Source organism: Zootoca vivipara, chromosome 10 (assembly GCF_963506605.1).
Source record: "Zootoca vivipara chromosome 10, rZooViv1.1, whole genome shotgun sequence".
NCBI lineage: Eukaryota > Metazoa > Chordata > Lepidosauria > Squamata > Lacertidae > Zootoca > Zootoca vivipara.
The window spans coordinates 6,759,368-6,777,194 of record NC_083285.1 but is presented as its reverse complement, the minus strand read 5'-3'; the positions used below and the strand labels follow the sequence as shown (position 1 = coordinate 6,777,194).

The following is a 17,827-nucleotide window of genomic DNA, read 5'->3' as shown; positions in this document are numbered from 1 at the left end:
AAACGACATACTGCAAATTTAAAGTCTGTGCAGCAAATAAAGAGATCCAACTTATATCCAAATAGTATCTGTATTGTGCTAATGTAAGTTTTCAAGCATATACAAAAACAACAACAAATATTATAGTTACAGGTAGGTAGCCTTGTTGGTCTCCCTTGCTGAAACAAAATAATTTTCCCCCCTTCCAATAGCACCTTAGAGACCAACTAGGTTTGTCATTGGTATGAGCTTTTGTGTGCATGCACACTTCTTCAGATACACACAAAAACTTCTTCGCGTGCACATGAAAGCTCATACCAATGACAAACTTAGTTGGTCTCTAAGGTGCCACTGGAAGGAATTTTTTATTTTATTTTGTTTCAACAAATATTATGAATCTCTGGTAAAACATCCATTTAACAAGTAGTCTTTTTCAAGTTCTTATTGATGAATGAAAGCTTCTAACTCCTTGCAGCGGTGGAGGAGTTTCTAATCAGAGTCCAACTTGAATGCTGAAATGCACTAAGATTTCCAGGATAGTTTTGTCTTGCAATTCTTCCAACTTCATTAATCTTCTTCTATAAGAAAATTACTTCTGGTTTCCAATTCCCCGTCAGTATAGAAAACAAGCCATCGGAAATGTCACTGGCCCAAGGAAAGACTATTTCCTTTCCCTACCAGTTCCCTCTTGTTTCATGAACCATCCGCAGACTGATGGTCAAGAAGTGATGAACATGCATCCTAAAAGCATGTCATAGATTTGCCTCAAGTCACTTTGTACCTTGCTTGCTTAACTCTTCCCTGCTTTCTGTTTCCTTGCCAAACACAAGCAGACCAAACAGCTGAGAGTCAAGCCAACTTCACTTGAACAAACTCACATTTCTGAAAGGCCTTTCCACAGCAATTCTAGCCTGTTACAGTGGTACCTCGGGTGACAAACGCTTCAGGTTACAAACTCCGTTAACCCTGAAATAGTACCTCAGGTTAAGAACTTTGCTTCAGGATGAGAACAGAAATCGTGCTCCGGAGGCACAGCGGCAGCAGGAGGCCCCATTAGCTAAAGTGGTGCTTCAGGTTAAGAACGGACCTCCGGAACAAATTAAGTTCTTAACCAGAGGTACCACGGCATAATCATGTCATCCACATTTTTGTCATTTGCATATAATAATAACAATAACTTTATTATTTAGACCCTGCCCATCTGGCTGGGTTTCCCCAGCCACTTTCTTTCCCCAGCCATATCCTTTTTATGCCCAATGAAGACCTTCAGTGGTACAGTGGTATCTCGGTTTACGAACTTAATCCGTTCTGGAAGTCTGTTCTTAAACCGAAACCACTCTCAAACTGAGGCGCGCTTTCCTAATGAGGCCTCCCACCACTGATGCCCTTCCACCGTTCGGCTTCCTTTAGTAGACTGAGGTAAAGTTTGCAAACCAGGACACTACTTCTGGTTTTGCGGAGTTCATATACCAAATAGTTTGTGTAAACAGGGCTGTTCTTAAACTGAGGAATTCCCCACAGTTCCTGCATAAAAGGGGAAGCTTCTTCCCTTGAACTATTGGGCCACTTTCACAGACCTCACATCCAGCAGAAAGAGCTGAAGTACAAGGTACTTCAACTCATATATTTAATTTGTTGCTCACTGATGTTTTAATTATTAAAAATCCTAAATTAGTGTGGGGTGTTTTTCTTGCATAATTGTCACAACCACTGAAAGTGAACAGAGTAAGTCACACAGAACAAAAGACACACCTTTGCTTTGAAAATATAGTTAAGAAAATTCAACGTTATTTTTCTGCAGCCGCTTACATTGTATGCCTTGAACAATGTAGAAATAATAATTCAGAAGCAATAATTAAGCTGAAATCATGTGGAAGAAAAGCAGGCAGTTGTCCACCTTACTTACAATTAATATGAACTTACACAGTTTTTTTAAAACAAAATCTCAGTTACGTTGAAATTGACTCATAGGATTCAATCTTCAGAATGCAGTACTAGGAAATGCAGTCCCCATTAGTTGAATGAACTATTTAATAAATGCTATGAGAATTAGCAGTCTTCACATGCAAAAAATAAATTAAAACCGAAGTACACATGTTCACTCTTAAATATGATTACCTGGGCACAGTTTTCATTTGGCATGCTAGGAAGCACAGGTGAGTATTTGAGATGCAGTCCCAGCAAGGTTTCATTTATCTGTTATAAGATCATAAGATCTTTAAAGCAGAGGGGATACTTGTAAAATCTACCTATCATTTTTATTTGAAATGGTAGATTTTGACTTTTTAATTCTTCCCAGAGGACCAGGAAATTTTCTGTGCAAGCAATCTCATCCGTTTTTGCCTGACTGCCATTTTCACAGTTAGTTCACTGCCACATTTTAGTACAGAAACATGGCGGATGTGATGGGCTGGCAGGAAGAAGAGTAGGAGCGGCAGCTGTCAATGAAAGATGTGTCACACATCCACTACAGCAGGTGTATGTGCCTTTAAGATACACATCTCTAGCCCCCACTGCCCTCCTTTGAAGTGGGGATATCACATCTTTACTGCTGATATTTGAATCCACAAACTGAGCAATCATTTGCAATATCCTCTCTGTCAAGGAAAACTGGGCAATTTCTGTGTTCATTGACACCATTCCCCCCCAACTTCCCTAAACAAGATAATGCTACTTTCCTGAGTACATGCAAATCAGCCTAGGGATTTGATTTATTATATTTCTATGCTGCTTTTCAGTCAAATGAACCCCAAAGTGGCTTACGAATAATAAATAACAAAACCATGATAGAACATAACAGAACATCACAAATACAGCATATATCGTACAGAATAAATAACAAATTTTCAGCAAAACAATTACAAACTATAAAGCACTTTTAACAGAGCGACAACTAAAACATAATCTAAACACTGCAGTTAAAGCAAAAGTCATATTATATGGTGCATTTATAATTTATAAAGCAATATTAACAACATTAACAAAATAGCACATGGAAGATAAACTAAATCGTGTCCTCCCTAAAAGAGGGCATGTGTTGCAGTGAGACCTGGAGACTGAGCTCCTGGTTGTGGGTGGGTCTATTGGATAGCCACAACACCCAACTGGTAGGTCCCTCATTGCTGGGTTTAATCTGACCAATGGGGTGCAGTCTAAACGGATTGAGGGACCTATATAAACACTTCCTCGTGTCCCAGCTTCCTCTTTTGGCTTGTGCATCAGAACACCCACCCACCTCTCCCTAATTTTAGGGCATTTTTGCGATTGACCTTGCTATGCTGTTGTGTGTCATCTGTCATTGGGAATTTTCCCCACTTGGCTGATTGGCTGTTGCCATTTGGGTTTCGCCTGCCGCGTAGCAATTCGTCACAACTTGTAAGCTTGCGGATAGGCCCGAAAGGGGGTTGTGCCCGTGCCTGAGTCCAGGGGAGCACCTGGGGAGTGAACAGAGTCTGTTCCCAGGCTTTTCACCTGCCTCAGGTATTCACCCTTGGCTGACCTATGTTAGAGCTCTGGCTCAACACTACCTGCAAGGGTGTAGGGAACTAGTCGAACCAGAGCCTATGCAACCACTCAACTTTTCTGTAAACAATAAAGTTGTGGCCTAAATTCTGCCAAAAACCAAAACTAAAATTTGAGTCAAATGTGTGTTTATTTAGAGGGGGGGGTCTTTGTTAAGTTCATACACACACTCTCCACACACGGGCAAAACACACATATACATCATGCCCATGGCAGCAACTTCCTTCTGAAGGTTCCTCAGACTCGAGGGGGTACAGCAGAGGTGAAACCAACCACCCCCTGATGGCAAACAGAGTCTCTCTCTCCTCTCAGTTCTTCTTCTGGGAACAGCTCCCTTATGAAGGCTCCTAGGGCTGGAGGGTGGGGCAAGGCAGATGGAAAAAGCCATTACCTGCAGGCCAACATAGTATCTGGCTGAACCCATGGCTTTGTTTGCAGGCCCATGTAGACAAGATCTCTGCCGCTGTTCACCCCTGTCCCCTCACTACTTGTCAAGCTGGCAAGAGCCAAAATGTCGACATTACTTTGTCAAGCTGTGAACAGCAGTTGATGCACTGAAGTTTCATGCCACTGGGCCTTGATCAGCTCTTGTCGCAAGTGCAGAATATGGGCCACCAAGTTCTTCAGGCTAGGACGCACAGGTGCTTGTTAAGCGGCACTCTAATAAAGATAAATTAGCCAGAGAGACGGTTTTGTCTTGGCTTGCCAGCGGTTTCTCAGAGAAGAGGACTTAGTTGAGGCTGTTAGCTGACAAAACACATCAATCCACTGAATTAAGGGTGGAAATCTGAGACTTCAGCTTCGCAGTGACACACAGAATGGCCCATGCAGAAACACAAGAGTCTGAGGGCCTCCAGGCTGTCAGTATTTTGTGGGAACAATTCAAGGACGTACCGTTTGCACAATTCAAGCAGTTTAAAGAGCTCTTCTGCTCAAGTGAAACAAATCCATTGAAAAAAACAGACAGATTTTTTTGTGGTTTGGAAAGTAATGGTGAAATGCACTGAAAAGTGTAAAGGTAAAGTTACCCCTGACTGTTAGGTCCAGTCGTGGGGTTGCGGCGCTCATCTTGTTTTACTGGCCGAGGGAGCTGGCATTTGACCGCAGACAGCTTCCGGGTCATGAGGCCAGCATGACTAAGCCGCTTCTGGCAAACCAGAGCAGCGCACAGAAACGCCGTTTACCTTCACACCAGAGCGGTACCTATTTATCTACTTGCACTTTGGCGTGCTTTTGAACTGCTAGGTTGGCAGGAGCAGGGACCGGGCAACAGGAGCTCACCCTGTTGCCGCGATTCAAATCGCCAACCTTCTGATCGGCAAGCCCTAGGCTCTGTGGTTTAGACCACAGCACCACCCGTGTCCCTTTTTATTGAAAAGTGTAGGATGGACAAATGATTAATGAGAACACCCTGAATGCAGGATTGTCACAGAACCAGCCCATAAGCCCATAAGCAAATCAGAACCAATTCTGGGCCTACAAGAAGGAAGTTGTTCATAATATAAAATTGCCACAAATCCAATCTGGGGGAAAACACACCCAAGGACCACACAGTATAAAAATGGAATACACAGGCATCACTCAGATGCTCCGAAGAAAGGGGACGTCGAGGAAGCAATCTTATGCAGGTTCAAGAAGAGAGTTTTTGTAAAGCAGGTGCTACATGAAATTATTCCCCTCATTAATACGCTTTGATTCCAAGTTCCTGAGAGGAGAAGACCTGCCAGGTTGCAGGGCAGATGGCATAGCAGTGACAGATACAACAGCAGACATCTGGCAGACAAGTGTTAGATTTTGTATCTGGTGGCTGGCCAGCTGCTCTAACCTGTCTGAGTGGAAATGAAGGTAACTGGAAGGAAGAAGGTGCTTAGCAGACAGAAAAACAGAACAGATGAGCGGAATACACTGGCTGTCTACCTTTTCTCACCAAAAGATCAGAAATAGGACCACAGTCCCGAGCGGCACCTTCTGCGTTGAGAATCAGTCTCAAGAGTTTTTCTGCAGCAAGGAAGTTTTAGTGAGCAGATGTATTATTGCTCCGTAATACATCTGCTCATCTGTTCAGCTGCCAGTTTGGCACCATGGGTTTCTGGTATTGCTTTAGCTTGGCTTCCCTCTCTTCGATGTTAATGATGCAGCTCTCAAGTGGAAAACATTAATTTTTTTATCAGTGGTTTAGAGACTACGTAAATAGAAAGTTCTAGGGATGGGCAAATTTGTCAATTTAAGTTTCTCCCAGTTTCTTGTTTTTTCCCCCAGCCTTAAGCTCTGCCCTCTGCATTTCAAAATTATTCGTTGTTAAAAAAAACAAAATAACTCCAGATGAAAATTCACATGTATTTTTGAATGTGCTTTTCTACTGTTGTGCACATTTACATACACATTTTTTAACAAACATATTTTTGCAGGCAATTTCTCCTAACACATGCCACTCTCTGTCAGGAGTCCAGGTTCCCAGCTTGATAACACAGTAAAGGTAAAGGTAATTAAAAAGGAGGATTTATTGCAAAAACAAACAGATAGCTCCGGACGGCTCTCTAACAAAGCCTCCGGCATCATCACTCAAGATGACCCTTCTGAAGATCCCTTCCGGCGTGGCCAGAAGCAATTGAACTTACAAACCTTATGTCTCGTTTTGCTTCCTGTCTTGCAACCCTCCCATTTGTTGACTCCCCCCACCTCTTCCTTTTCTGAGAGGCTATCTCTGAGTTCTTTCGAGCCTGATTGTGCTTCAGGAGAGCTCTGACCACGTTCTAGCCCACTCTCAGCTACTGCCTTATCAGCTTCCCTGTCAAGGTCAGGGAAAGCCAAATTCTGCAGCTGCCTCCCCCCCCCCGTTCCTGGCTGCGTCCTGCAGTTGGCTGCAAACCTTCTCTTGGAGCTGGCTCATTCCTGACACTCACCTCTGGTCAACATTTTTTGTGGGGGGGTTAACTTAATACTCTGGGTTGGTATGTAAAGTAGGCAAGTAGTAAGAAAATATTTTGAAAAAAGGAAGTCATTTGCAGAATGGAAAGAAATACATGTTTCCAGATAATTAAAAGGTCACTGTAACGCACAGAGGGAACAACTTGACTATTCGCATTCAAAGAATAAGAATGTTTCATTTCTTCAATGCTTCATTTCTCTAAACCTCACTGCCATTGTTTATATTTTTGTAGGAGAACCACAGGGCAATGGGGGGGTGGAGGCTGGGAGAAAGGGATCCCCCCCCCGAAATCAGTCATGGCACTGCCCTGATCTCAAGACATCTTTGGACCAGTCCAGTTTCCTGGTTTTGGGCACCATCTTGGCTGACCTGTTCACAGAGGAGAAGAGCACAGAGCATCTTTATTTGTAGCCCTCCGCCCCCAGTACCCCACTCACTGTGCTCCTGCTGAGCATGACTTGTGTGTTGAAAGCTTCAGCAGTGTGGTGATCCTGTGAAATGTGTTGACCAAGGTGGCATGGTGTGGGAGAAGAAGGCTATATTGCATTGGTGTCATTTGAACAACCGGTTAAACTGCACAGAGCTTGGTCTGATGTCTTGAGGAGCATATCCCCCACATCTGAATGTTCTGAGATAAAAGTGCCAGGCACACTGGGTTACCACAGCAATACTGTACCAGCAAAGTCAAGTGTATGGGCTTGCTGAGTTATTCACCCCCTCATTGGTTCAGGAAATATACCGGTACCTGCACGTAGAGACAGGTATTATAGTCTTTGGGGCATTCCTTTCATTCCTTTTGCTTTCATTCCTTTCATTTTCATTCATTTCCTGATGCTGTCCTGTCTGTGTCAGGGCCAGACTCTGAACATGTAAGAGTCAGGGGAAGAGGCTGTGGGTTTTACATAGCAGCATTAGCTAGCATGCCAATAGTGTTAGTGGATCTCTCTGTTAGTGGATCTCTTTACTTCAAAGAGCAGAAAAAACTGTATATAGCAGGTAGCAGTGTTTTGCTTTGTCTTGTGTCTGGAGACAATAAACACTTTGCCACTTTGAACTGAGTGGGAAAGGAGTTTTCCCCTTAACTCGGGACTCTGGAAGAAGGTGCCTGCTGGGAGCAGGAAATATCTGAAGACTTTCCTGGGGCACTACATTCTCTGCTGATACATCACACGGGTTGAGGTGTGGCAAACGATCACCTGACTTCCACAAGTCACCAACATACTGGTTTTCAGCAAAGCTCCTCCATGCTCCATTCTTTGCACTCGGAGTAGGCAGGATTGGACTCATTACTGAGAGAGGCATCCAAAATACCTTGTAGCACAAAATATATTATTTCCATCTGTTAGCCAGGGGTCAAGATCCAATGGACCACTTGAAGTCAAGATAGCCTTCATGTAGCCCTATCAGAAGCCACCCCACAGTAGAAGCACAAGGAGTAACAGTTCAAAGAGAAACTTGTCTCCCACATCTAAAAATATATATTCTAATGTGGGTTTCTTTAAAGCTCAGCCAGGAAGTGCAAGTTGTTATTTATTATATTATCAGCTTAACATTTTTCATTTTAGCAGCTGTCTACTTGATAACTACCTGATAAACTTATATGCCAAAAGTTTACTGCATCTGCATTAAGAAATCAGCCTGGGGAGTTCCTGCTTATGCTGGACTGATTTTTTTTTAATCCTTTGACAAGAAATAATTTGACTGTGTTGAACTCTTTGCATCCCAACAACAAGCAACTGCTTTGGTGGGTGGACTGCAGAAAAGTGCAAAGGATAATTCAGAAAAAGAGAGAAAGAAGCAGCTAAAGGGACCAACTGCTGATTGCAATGGGGAGTACCAAGGGGTTTAAAGGTAAAGGGACCCCTGACCATTAGGTCCAGTTGTGACCGACTCTGGGGTTGCGGCGCTCATCTCGCTCTATTGGCTGAGGGAGCCGGTGTACAGCTTTCAGGTCATGTGGCCAGCATGACAAAGCCGCTTCTGGTGAACCAGAGCAGCACACGGAAACGCCGTTTACCTTCCTGCTGGAGCGGTACCTATTTATCTACTTGCACTTTGACATGCTTTCAAACTGCTAAGTTGGCAGCAGCTGGGACCGAGCAACGGGAGCTCACCCCGTCGCAGGGATTCGAACCGCCGACCTTCTGATCAGTGAGCCCTAGGCTCAGTGGTTTAACCCACAGCGCCACCTGCGTCCCTAACCAAGGGGTTTAATAACCCCTTTATTGAAACATATATTTTAACAAAGAAAAACTGTTGAAATAAAGCCTTCTCAGGATGACCCTTAGGAGATAGAGATACAATAAATAAAAATAATGTTTGTGGTGGAGGGAGGAAACCACAACATTTTTAGCAAAGTAGCCTTATCTATGACAAAGAGCAGGTACATTTTGTGTAACAAAGCAATATTTTTCCACAGCACACTCCCTCATGCACCAGAGGGGCACACATTAGTCTCACTGGTCTGTGCTGCCTGTCATGTGCTGTTCTTCACTTATCTCATCTACAGCTCTTCCTGATCTTTTTAACAGTTCCATTAAGTAGAAAAGGAGAGGAAGGGGCAATAGGCCCTCGAGGATCCTCCGCTCTGCCGTCACTTCATCCACTCTGACATTCAGCAGTGACATTTCCCTGCCTTTCAGAAAGCAGATGCCTTGCCAAATCCGGCAGTGGGAAGAGTATCAGCGACAGCCGCGTCCCCCTCACTGAGGACACGGGTTATGAATAATGGCAGTAGTAATGGCAGAGGCTGAGGCAAGGGAGAAAATATCCACAATTTCCAGATCCTTACTGAAAGAGAGAGGGAAGGCCGTTTCACACAACCAGTTTTGGAAAGGGAAAGCCACCACTAGGCAGATTCCTCTCGAGGAAACCTGGATTTATTTCCCACACAAATAGGGCTGCAAATGCTGGTGTGAGGGGTGCCAACATGCTCAAGGCATTCGTACATGGGCACCACCACCGAGAAGGCCCTCAGCTTCACCTAAGATGGTGGGAGAACCTGTAGGAGGAGGCCCTCCATCTAAATGGGTGGGACACATGGAGATGGGCAATCTTTTGAATTACCCTGGTCCAAAGCCATGAAGGGCTTTTAACCAGCCATTTTTTTTTACTGGGTGCTGGTGCATTAAGCACAGCACAGATATAATAAGATAATAAAACCTAGCCCCAGTCAGTATAGTGCTCCCTGTTAGGGAAGATAAGTTACTCAGAAACAGAATGCAGGCTTAGCCGCAAGGTATGGCCTGCCTGGGGAGAACTGGCGCGCCCACATCAGACATAGTAGGGGCAGAATGTGCCCACTACATTAAAAGTGTGATCAGATTTATTATGTCTGGGTTTGCCTCCCACCTATGGTTGCTATATAACAAAAACAACAAGAATGTAATATATAGCTTGGCCCCCAGAGAAGCTTCAGTGTACGAGAGCTGCCAACACTGGTTTGACCTTGTTCCACTGTGTTACCTAGGGCTAGTTCACACATGCAATACAAATGTCATTTGATTTCTCATCACTTGACTACGCAGGGAACATGTGAATCATGTCTAGGATGATGTGAAAACTTCATTTGTAGACTTTGATCTGTGATTGCTCACTCACACATCCAAGCAAGCTGTGATGCACCTGTGAAGCAGTCAATAGTCTGCAGGACTTTCTGCTATCCAGTTTGTCACATTTCTACACCATTAACTCTTTGTGCTGCTTCACACATAACACCAAGGCAAACTATGGCTTGGTGCACAGGCTCATGCGATGGAGATGATGTCCACTTTGCTCCTCCACCAGACCAACTGATGCATCGCTGTGAGCTAAGCCATGGTTTGTCTTCTGAACCTGGGATCATGGTTTGTCTTGTTCCACACAAACAACTAGAAGTTAACGAAGAATTACAGTTCTTGGGTTTACAGTTCGTGATTTGTCTAGAGTCAGGTTCGGCTGATACACTAAGTCAAATCATGGTTCAGTTTCCAGCAGTGCAGAAGCAAGAGGACTAGGGGAGGAGTACAGCAGCCATTATCTCCTCTCCAGGAATGCTCATGTCCACCCTAAGCCATGGTTTGGTTTAGCGTTGAATGCAAACCAGCTCTTTGTCTCTTCCAATGTTTCAGTCACTGCAGCTTCCTATACCACATTCCTGATTAAGTCTTACCGTGCATTTGTAACACTGAAAGTGGGTCCTTGGCTAAGCCCTGCATGTACTAGAGGATTGAGATACCAGCAGAATATGTACGACAGAAATAAAAAAATAAAAAATTCAGGTTCTCTATTCTTGAATGCCATGCTCTGTCAATCAGTGAGAAAAATACACAAGGTGATTTAATTCCATTATCATCTACTCCCCCCCAAAGAAGAATCTGACCACAGTGGAAAATATTAACCTCACTGTTCCTTAATGATAGGCTAACGCAAGAGAAACCATTCCAGATTTAGTGGTACCGTACAATAAAGAGAACTGAGTCCATTGTGGAAGTATTTTCTCCTTGATAAGCACAAAATACAGTTGCAGTCTCCTATTAGAAGATGTTGACAAATTGAGTTAATTGCTTAAGAGGCATCTTTGATGTCACACTAGGTTTCAACTTAGGCTTGGCTGGGACAACTTTTTCTCATCTGTATTGTGGGTCTGAATTTGCAAACATCTCTTAACAGCTTCAAGCCGGTGACAATGCGTTAGATTTATCAGAGCACTTTTATGGCCTATGTAGATAAAGTTGTACAGATCTGCGAATTAATGGCCCTTTGAAACCACCACCACCCCAGCTTCACACACAGCTGCAAGGACCATTAAGTAATCCCGTTGCAGTAAATGGTTGCGTACGCTTGGCTACCACAGACCGTACTTCACTGCGTGACACCCTTGCGCCTCCTTGTAAGCTTAGCTGGAACACCGGATAGCAGGTTTGGTCTCTAAATATATATACACTTATCTATAAGGCTGCTCTACTGGAGCTGAGAACGGCCATTCGAAGAAAAATGGCAGCACATGCAGCACAATAATGGACATGGAAGAGGGGGGACTTTTTGAAACTTGTATATATCCTCCACTGAAAAGAATGCTGGGGTACATTTTCACTTTGGTGTTTGTACAGATCAGATGCCTGATTGGTGTGGAAAAGAAAAACACAACAGGTGTGCATAGGGGTAAAATTCTGCCCAAGCCACCTTATTAAAGGTGTCTGTGTCCTGGTTAGTTGCTGGTCCTTCAGGCCTTGTTCATTTCGTAACGTCCCTTCCTATGGGACAAAGCAGGTCCCGTCTTTTCTCTGTCCTTCCTCTTCAAAACATTTGTCTACTGCAGCAAAATGTGCCAGCAGTCAATGATGGCACTTAACATTATTATTTTTTCCTTTAAAAAGTAGGCATTCTTAAATTCCAGCTGTGCTAAATAGAATGATCCTACTGCTCTATCAAATGCAATAAATACAGAGGTAGCAGATATTTGGAAGTTGCTGTGTTTACAGCAGTTCTTGAGTAAGGTGTAATTACAATCATCTGAAAAATGATTCTGGGCTGTATTCTGCTTCGCTACCTCCTGCTTTCTGGAATCATCATTTTTTTTGAAAACCCACTGTTATTTAGCCTGTAATGAATTATTGCATTGCTTTCATGCTGCCGGGGGTGGGGTAGGGTGGGGGGAGAACAAGAGAAAAGAAATCGGGCCATTTGAAGTTTTTGTAAATTTGATTGCTTCTACCTGCAGAACATATATTTGTCTCTTAGATTTTACAAATTTTCATTTCCCCTGTATGATATATTGAATTTCAGACCCACACAATTTTTCTCTTTTCATGGACTTTGGAGAAGGCATGCTTGATTTACAATGGAAGGAAGAAGAGAAAAAGAAGATAAATCCACATATATATTTGACTAGAATACAGCAACTTCTATCAGGTAAGGGATGCTTCATGCCACTTTAATTGAAACATGTCCATTTCTCATCAAAGTTCCTCATTCACAGAGGGAGCACCATGCCTTGTCTTGAGCTGACAGAACTTATAAATAGTTCACAACCGAACCCCCCCAGTCCTTATCACATATTCTTTCTCTCAGCTAACCAAATGTCACAGATTGCATCTTCCTCCCTGGTTCCTTTTCTTCTTCTTAAGTTTTTCAGTTTTAGAAACCTAGCGGAACAGAATATACTTTAAGGGGTTTCTCCTACAATTCAGTAGATTATGCTTTTAATTAGACAATGGAGTGGTTTTAAATCGAGGGTAATAAAGGAAGCTTTCAGATTACGTTCTGGGGAGTCTTGGGGCTTCCTAGGAACTTTTCAGTGGTTCCTCAGTGTAGTGGCTGTAATGGCAGATAAGCTCCAATGAATGACAGTTTGTGCCTCCAATAAAGATCCATCTTTGCAATGCGTAGCCATAGAAGAGCGTGAGTGTGCTCTTGGTTGAACTGTCACTTTAAAAAAAGCAATAAGGAGGCCCCATAGACCTGAGCAGCACCCAACATGAATAGGGTCTGCACCTAGGCCCCAGAACCCTATAGAAAACACTGGGATTCCATGGCACTCCTCTGCAAATGAATCGGTGTGGAAATGTCTCCCTGAAAGCAGAACATTTAAAAAACACTGCTCTATAATCTGGTCTCCACAGCTCCATCAGGTAACGTGACTTTCAAACGGTTTGACTTCACCCACAAAAGCACACTCCTCCATTGTCCCCCGAGACAGACAGGTGCCAACAAGGATAACCTGTTTTTTTCTGGACTGATTCCGCAGCATAGAGACCAGTGTAGGTTATAAATGGATCCATCATCTGAACATGCTAGAACTGTGTTGTTGTTATTGAATAAAAGCTGCTTTTGCTCTGAATCTGAGAGAAGCCCCATATTTATGCTTGCAGTTTTTTGTTTAAAAAAAGAAAAAGATGGATGCAATAGGCAACGGTATGTCTGCACTGGAAATCAACTGAATTGAGAAAGGCTATGAAGAGTTCACAGAAATTGAGAGGAGCAAAAGGAGCAGTGTATGGGAGAGGCCAAGGAAACAATGGGGGCATTCATGATGTATGATCAGTGGGTGTTATGAAAACAGGGTAATAATGATTGTGGCTTTGCTATCTTTTGGGTAGACTCTCTGTTCCACACAGATACTTAGAAAATGAGGAAATGTGCAAAGTAAAAATTAAGATGCAGACAATGGAGTGTAGTTTCTCTTCTATTCTGATAGAAAAAAACTCACTGGTTTTAGGGAGGTTATAGGAAGATATTTGTTTCTGATTTCAAATATGTATAAATATCTGGTCTTAGCTAACGATGCCACTACTGTATATAATTAGAACTGTTTGCCTTCGAACAATGAACAATCTTCAGCAGGAAAATATATAACTAAAAGCAATGTGAATGATGCTGTACCCTATGTCTCAAACAATGGATCACAGTGGAGTAAATATTTTAGTTACAGTCATTACCAACACACCACACCCCTAATATGCCATTAAAAAAACAACAACTGTTGCCAAGATTGTTTCAAAAAATGTAAGGTTATATTAGACACTTTATCAAGTATCTATTTTCAGTTCATAAAAAGTTAGTTATGATTGCGGTATTATGTTTATTGTAAACAACAAAAAGAGATCTAACTAGGATGCTATCTAACTCAGCTTCTCTTCAATATGCTAGCAAAGAGTGCGCAATCTGGTGTTTATGGAAAGACTTTTATTATATTGATCTTGTATATGTGAAGCTGGAGCATTCAAATGTGTGAACCTATATACATTTAATGAGCTCTTTCTGAAATTCACTTGAATCTGCCTTTAAAAGCCACCTCCATGAATGACCTTTCACAATAATCCTAAAGAAATGTGTTGCATTATCCAATTGCTCCGCAGAATCAACATTTTTCTTAGCTTGCTATAATCATTAGTTTTATACCATCCATAACAGGCAAATGATATAATGATATAATATTTCCATAGGGCTTAGCACTCTGTATATTACTACTATCTTGTTGTAAAAAAGGATTTAGAAATTCAGCCATGTTCCCATACGTGGGTTGCCAAGGGGGCTTGCTTATTACATTATGTGTTACAACACAACCTGAATTATGTTTCTGAAGCATAAATCAGTTGCTTCTTCTCAGCGGTATCCTCCATCTTTTGCACCAGCTGTTCAAATATTTGATGATCTATAACAGCTCCCTAATTATCTTGTCTTTTAATGGTGGAAAAAGCCCCCAAACCTTCCATCTTTCCTACACCTTCGAATTCATAATCATTTCGACACTTTCCATCTTCTGCATCGGCCAACAAATTTAGCTACATGGAATCACAGGCCTGTAGAGTTGCATTACTTGACAATACAAGCATCTCAGTCAAAAATAATAATAATTGTAGAGCTAGAGGTAGGTGACCCAGTCACAGTGACAAGGTTTTTTTGGGGGGGTGGGGGCAGGGATATGCACTAAAGCCATTGATTCTGCCAGTGAGCAGGTACAATGCTAACCATTTAGAGCCCCCAAGTTTGAGCAGAGATATTCCAAGTTAACTAATCCTCCATAAGAGCTGGTACACTCCCTCAATAGGTGTATATTGCAAATAAAGTGACTTGGGGAGGAAGACAGTGGGAGCTAGAAGCATGCAGAGACAGGAGTAGGAAGCATTGTAGCAGCAGCATTTCTGGGGTTTCTCACCTGAAACTCCAATCAGTCAGTGTGCAGCTACATGAGAAAAACCCAAAAAGCTGCAGGAAGAAGGAAACGTGGGAGGAATACATTATCTGAACCAATTACAATAAGCGGGTGGGTTTTTAAAAATATATATAAAAAATGCTGCAGGTGTTGAAGGCTGTGTTGTGATGAATGGGAACAATAAATAGCAGCATGTTTTCTGAGGGTCTACCACATTTTTCCTAACGGTAGTATATAACTTTAGAGTAAGCCAGCACCAGAAATAACTCTTAACCTTCTTCACATTTGCACTGGTGCCTTCAGCATAAACATCTGATAGGTCTGGAACTGCGATCTTTTAAGCCGGCATCATTTTAATTACCCGCAAAGGCAGTTTACAATGCACAAGTCAGACGCGGGTTGCAAATTTGGGTTTGGGCTGAAGACGAGAAAGCTCTGCTGTTAAGTTGGCATGGGAGCTACTCCAGGACAACTTCTTCCCATGCCACCAGGGCAACATGAGAAGGCCAAGGCCACAGGGAGGCTGCAAACCAGCATTGTCCCAGGACTAGGAAGAGGGAGGGATTTCTTTCCCTTCCTTAACAGCAAGCTTGTATGTGTGCCTGCAAACCCAATTACATTCTAATGGCTAATCTTTTGTGGAGAGAAGCAAACACAGATCTCTTCTATTCAGGCTAGAGCACAGACATCAGCTCCGGCTCCCACTGCAGCACAGGAAAAAGGGAGACACTTTGTTTAACGCCAGAGGTCTGCAAATGAATAGCAGAAAGTCATTTGGTTACCAAGGAAACCGACAGCAGTATAGCTGGTGCTTCATTGAAACCAAGATCAGGAGAGAGAAATAACGTGTTATTGCAATATATTGTGTCAAGAACATCAATATAACATGGCAAGGCGGGGGGTGGGGTGGGGGAAGCCATCCTGCAGACTTTATCAACGCCTGCTATTTTTAGTAACAAAACTATTCTTTTTATGGGGCTTCTATTTATGATAGTGCACAGGGCACAGTTGGGTCCATGGTTTCCAAACAGGGTCTTAATTGTGGAGGAGGGGGGAGGCATTCTTTGCTTGAATCTGAATTGCAGAGATCCAATTTAAAATTACTAAAACAAAGAGTCCAGGATGCAGGGATGTAAAAAGGCGCATGAGCTTGTGTGAGCACACACATTTTAGGCACAGGTGCCTTTGACCGACTGACTGACTCTCTCTCTCTCTCTCTCTCTCTCTCTCTCTCTCTCTCTCTCTCTCTCTCTTGTTTTCTCCTTAAAACAAGATGATGAATAACAATAGAAACAATAGATGAAAGGCAAGTGCTGAAGAACAGCTCCCCTGCTCCCTCCATAAAACTTGGGATGGCAGTTTTTAAAAGCACCGGTGAGCACAGGGGCTTCACAGTGTTATTGGCGTCCGTCTGTCTCAAGAGACAATGGAGTGAGCCTCTGGAGGTGAAGTCAAACGGATGTGTTAGCACCATTGAAGTTACCTCCCTGGGGTGCAAGGCTGGGCAGGGTGTCTGGAGGTCCTGGGCTGCCCAGACAACAATAATGCCACCACCCCCTCCCCCCCGGCCTCGCTGATGTGGATCAAAGAAAGCAGAGCAATACATTTGACACCGGCTGGGCTGCAGGAGTTGCTGGAAAGAGGAGTACAAGGTGCCACCCCAACCGCCTTAGGGATTCCACTCTGGATTTCTGTAAGGTTTATTCCTTAGCCTTTGTAAGTAGCATACGTTTCTGCGTTTCAGTGGAAGAGGAGACAAAGGAACTGAAGAGATGTACAGATACAAGGACAACAGAGAATGAATATGCATGAATGCAGCTTCACATACTTAAGGTCGGCAGGTTATGGGGTCCACCTGCAATAGTTACTACACCAGGGCTAGAAGTAGCCCAATAGGATGGGATATTGTGACCCAGGCCCTTGCAGCCCCAAAGGCTAAAACCCAATAGCAAGTTTAAGGGTTGACATAAGAACAGCCAACATTTCTCTGGGGACCTTAGCAACTACATCGCCACCCAACTGTGAAATTGTTCATCACAGCCTAAGTTATCAACGTGTGAAGAGCTTCCATCAACATGGATGATAAGGGCCATGGGCACCTGCAATCCGTTCAGTACTCTATTCTACAAAGAACAGGCAGTCTCTGGAAAAGAGGTCACAGCATCTTCTCCATCAAAGAAACGGCATCTGGTTAGCACGAGGATAGAGGACAAGCTTGCAGGGGACAGTGGTCAGGGTTGGAGGAAGGGGGTGTGGGGTGTGTGGGTCGCGCCGGTTTTCACCACTGAGGGTGGTGACAAAATGCCGGGTGGCACTAATGGCAGGGCCTGCAGCATGCCCACGCTGTGCGTCTCTCCTGGGAGAGACGCGGTGGTTTGGGCGCGCGCAGGCTCCGCGCTGCCCAAATGGTCTGCCTGCTGCCTCTCCCCAAGCTGTAGGGCAGCTGAGTGGGAGGAGGCAGACAGACTCCGGAGGCCCTGCGGTGCGCTCCGCCCCATGGGCAGCTCGCCCTGCCCTCACCCCGTCCCTATGGGTGGCTCGCCTTGCCCCTTGGCGCACTGCACCAGGCACCCGAGCGGCTTCCTCCGGCGCTGTCAGTAGGGTCAGAGGCAGGTGGGGCAATAGTTGTGACCCTTAACTTTTGTTCAGCTCCAAGGTCCTGAAATACTCAGCCTCCAAGCTGGAGATTCCCTACTCCTTACATTAGGACAACTTTAAAACTTAAGTGCAAGATAACTCTGTACAACAATAGTATTTGTGGT

At 43.7% G+C, this 17,827-nt stretch overlaps 1 protein-coding gene across 2 annotated transcripts in view; it reads right to left on the bottom strand.

Moving 5' to 3' along the window:
* LHFPL3 (LHFPL tetraspan subfamily member 3) overlaps window positions 1–17,827 on the bottom strand; it is a 234,180-nt gene that overhangs the window by 85,020 nt on the left and 131,333 nt on the right. The gene's annotated exons all lie outside the window — the stretch shown is intronic.